Source organism: Nelusetta ayraudi, unplaced genomic scaffold (assembly GCF_046127955.1).
Source record: "Nelusetta ayraudi isolate G7.1 ecotype Tasmania unplaced genomic scaffold, CSIRO-AGI_Nayr_v1 ptg000116l, whole genome shotgun sequence".
NCBI classification, from domain to species: Eukaryota; Metazoa; Chordata; class Actinopteri; order Tetraodontiformes; family Monacanthidae; genus Nelusetta; species Nelusetta ayraudi.
Window position 1 is genome coordinate 800,658 of NW_027466166.1, and position 4,343 is coordinate 805,000.

Here is a 4,343-nt window from a genome sequence, read left to right on the forward strand (position 1 = left end):
GCTGTTCTCTTCTTCGGAGCGTCATTGACAACATCATCCTTAAACCCAAATTGAATTATTCTTGGTCTAGCCGCCTCCATGACGGCTGCTCATGTGTTGATCTGTTGGCCACTGTTAGCCTGCGTGCAGCGTGTGTTGCACTGTAAAATCACCCGATCATGTTTCAAAATAAAGCACATTTTCCAACGTAATCTAAAAAAGTTAGTCCCTTTGAGTCATCTGACTGAAGTCTAAGTCAAATCTCAAGTCATGAAGACCGAGTCAAAGTCAAGTCGAGTCTTTTGTCAGTGTTAGTCGAGCAAGTCTCAAGTCCTCAAATTTGCGACTTGAGACTGACTCGAGTCAAGTCATGTGACTCAAGTCTCCCATCTCTGGTATTTACCAGTACATCATATTCTTGGCAATTAAAGAACAGAACACACAGAGAGCACAAATGACGAAAGCAATGTATTTCTGTTTTATTGTATTACTTATAGTTGCTCAGACACGTGTATATACAAATACAGACACTTTTTTTTTGTTTTGTTTTTGTTTCTATACTGTAAAAGAGCAGGTTGGAAATAGTTCCCACCAATGGCAAAGTGGGGAAGGATTGGGTGGGTGGGGGGGAGTTCAAATGTTTAAAGGGAGGAGGGACAACAGACGGGCGGGCGGTGGCGGGAGGTTACACGAGCACGAGGAGAATGCGACAGGAGACAGGTGTGCACAAAAATGAACAAGTGGCTCGTAAGCAAAGAGAGGGGGGGTGGGGGGGGGCTGATCTGATGAGGGACTGACGGGCTTCTGGGCCCCGGATGCACAGAACCTGGTAGGGATGGTGGGCTTTAGCTGCTAACAATCCAGGACTGAGGTGGAAAGGGTGGGAGGGGGAGAAGGGGTGCGCTAATCCTCCAACTGTGGCCGAGACGTCTACAGTAGGGACTCAGAAGGGAGTAGGGGAGGTTGTTAAAAGGGAAGAGAAAGTGAAAGGCCCTGTTGTAGTCTCTTCAGCACCAGCAGCCGTGCTGTGTAAAAGCACAATGGCAAAAGAAAAGAAAAACAAAAAGAGGGGGGGGAAAAGCGTCCTGTACACAGAACGGGGCTGCCAGGGCAGGCAGAGGCTGAAGGGCTAAGGCATGGGAAACACTCTTCGTTGCCAAAGAGGGTTCGCCGCTTCCCATTTACTGCGGCAACAGCAAATGAGACACGTACGCACGCGAAACTCCACGGCCTCACGCGCTCCTTTTTTTTTTTTTTTTTTTTTTTTTTTTTCATTCTCGTCACGTTAGGAAAAAAGAAAAGGAAGAAAAAAACCAAAACAACAACAACACAAGCGACACTTCCACACACTGATGTGTAACGCTCCCCGGACGCCTCCTCTTCCGAGAGTGAGAAAAACGGGATGAATAGTCGGAGGAGACGGACTGCGACTGCATGAATCGGGTGAATGGCTACGGAGGAGAGTCAGTCTTTGAGGGGAGAAAAATAGAGAGTCGCTTTTCAAACTACAAAATGACTGGCTCCTTTCCCGCTAAACTGCAAAAGTCACAACAACGGTTCTGCGTTATGTACATCTGTCGTCTGTCACTACACACACAGCTCTGTGACATCATTTCGAATGGGAGATGCAAAACAAACAAAACCAAACCAAACTGCACATTATGAAAGTGGTCTGGGGAGAGGGAGGGGGTGAAACCTCTTTAAGATACAAAAAAATAGAGCAGAAAATAATCAAACTTTTCAAACTTTTTAGATTTTTTTTTTTTTTGTCTTCTTCATACATGTCATCAATTTCATGCGCATGCCACATAATGAAACTGGCGAGAGATTCCTTCCGTTTAAAAAGCGAGTCCGTTTATGGCAGGTCTGAGAGCTGGCCAACATGCTTTTTGAACGCCGGAGGCAAGAAAAAAAAAAAAAAAAAAAAAAAAAAAAAGCAAATCAAACAGAAAGAAGAAGTACAAATAAGCCGTCCGCCAAAGTCCCGGGAGTTTCTTTCTCCGAGGCAGGATCCGCTGTTATCCATGCGTGAGCAAGGCGGTGAAGGCTGGCGGCCGGTTTGACGCGTGTAACAGGTGAGCCACTGTACACGGGTTTAGCACAAAGTTTCTGTAGGCATTGAGGATCAGAGCACGCGATGTGTTGTTTCGGGACAGTACACGCTCGGCGAAGGCCGGAAATAATACCGCATTCGTTTTTTTTTGTTTTTTTTTTTAGAAAAGACATATGAACCAAATTAATACTTTAATATCAAACACTATTTACATCGAGAAGTCTTCCTAATAACAATAGTCATAATCATCATCATAACAATAATAATCATACAGTTTGTCTGTTTCTTTTAACAATGACGAAGCTCCTGTTTTGTCTTGGTAATTTTTTTTTGTTTGCTTTTTTTTCTTGTTGTCCTCCAGAAAGGTACAAAACGGGTTCTAACCTGACACTACATGTTATGCGGTTGACTACCTCAGGATACACAGTATCCAGTTTAAAAGTTGATCCTCGTTTCCCAGGTTAAGGTTGTGTACAGAATAAAATGCGGTGGTAATAATAGCAATAAGGACAAATAGGTATATTTGTAATTAGGAGAGTACGATTGAAGCTGGTTTCTGATTTAAAACAAAAACAAAAACAAGACAAACGGAAAAAAAAAAAAACGCAGTGCTGCTCGTCTAGCAAACATCCATCTTGGATCTCTGGGGCGGTGCTCGGTTCCTGTGAAAATTAGTACCTCATTAAACTGACGCATCTCCAATTCCAACCCCCCCCCCCCCCCCCCTGCCCACCCAAATAAACTGTGAAAGCGCCTGACAAAATAAAAGACATGGCCATAACAAAGCAGTGCGGTCTGTTTCAATAAAAACCAGGTGCGTGTTTTTGGTATCTTTTCCACTTGTGGTGCTTCCCATGTGGTGTTGTGTGCACGCTGAGTGGAGGGGACCTGGGTTCACAGGCTCTCCAGTGCCTTATCTCCCTCGCCCACCAAATCTCTACAACTGCAAGGTCATTGGCGCTCCTTCCACCCCGCATGGCTGAAATCCACACCCGCCCCTCCCGGACGCCCCCCCTCCGAGCCTTCCACCATCTATTTTTAATACCAGAGATACCTTCCCCTTTGCCACAACATGGGGCCCACATGCCTGTCATTTTGAACCTCATTAAGGAGACGTTTGAAACGGGTAACACGAGGAGCCGCGAGCGGAGGTTGGTTTTCTGTCTTTCGTCCTTTTTGCCGAATTGAGCCGCGTCCTACTTCTACTTCGTCTTCAAAAATCCGCTGGCTCAGACAGGAAGCCGGCGTCCTCCTCTCTCTCTCCCTCCCTTCCTCCCTCGCTCTCTATGTCTTAAGAAGCACCAACGCAAAGCAAACGAGTCCCTTCCTGCCGCTTGGAGGAGGAAAAGACACATATATATATGGGTGTGTAGAAAGAGATAAAACAGTGCTCGTTATGCTAATTCACCGCGTGCATCCGTGGGAGCCGAGTGAAGCTGTGAGTCATCGCGTCGACGGCGAGCTCACTTGGAGCGCTGGGTGCTAACACAAACACGGGGGGGGGGAGGGGAGAGACTACGCGGTGCTGTGCGCCGCCACTAAATCTAAAGAAACAGACAGATTTCCTCTTCACGCGGCGACGCCTCCGCCTAATTGACGCCGCGCTCCGGCGCCGCAAACTAAACGGCGGGAATCGGCTAATTACAATGGGACGAGCGCGAGCCGGCGCCGCGTCGTGTTTCTAAGTGCCGCAGACACGGGGAAGCGGCGAGGCCGCTGCTGTTCCCGCTGATCAAACGAGGATTCCGCGGGGACGGCGTTTTGTGGCGTCCGTGACGTTCAAAGTGGGATTTTTAAAGACACCGGCGGCGAAGAAAAATTAATGTGACGGTTTGACGAAGCGTTAACGGTCGCACTTAGTGTTTAAAGATTTTGTTTTGAGATTTGTTTTTTTTTGCCTTGTTTTAAGCGGAGGCAGATGTTTTAGGGCGGCGTTGTTGGTGTCGACTGATACTCAAACGGAACAGAGAGAACAGTTGCCGCCGAGCTCCGTGAACATTCCATTAAAAGGAGGCTGGTGACGGCTGCCGCGAAATTGCATGATCCACTTTCAAAAAAGCCAAACAAACAAACAAACAAATGAAAAAAAAAAACAAAACAACGATCGATCCTCCATCCTCATAACGCTGCGCAATTTGTCAGGAGAGAGTTTCAATTTAGCCGTTTTGCGAGTCTGGAGGTGTTTCTAACGAACCGGGAGCCGCAGGACGAGAGGAGGTTCTCCTCGTGGTTCCGAGGCCTTAACGCTCATCTACTCCACGTCGCGGCCGTGCACGTGCGTGCGCTTTGTGTTTGGGAGTGAGTGAGGACG

General features: G+C 47.3%; 1 protein-coding gene across 1 annotated transcript in view; it reads right to left on the minus strand.

The window, feature by feature from the left end:
• Positions 1-434: 434 nt before the first annotated feature.
• The window catches only part of LOC142903708 (ephrin-A5b-like), a 21,922-nt gene continuing 18,013 nt past the window's right edge, over positions 435-4,343 (minus strand). The window contains exon 5 of the mRNA XM_076049490.1: positions 435-4,343. This exon is cut by the window's right edge and continues 983 nt beyond it. The gene's annotated coding sequence lies outside the window, so the exon portion shown is untranslated.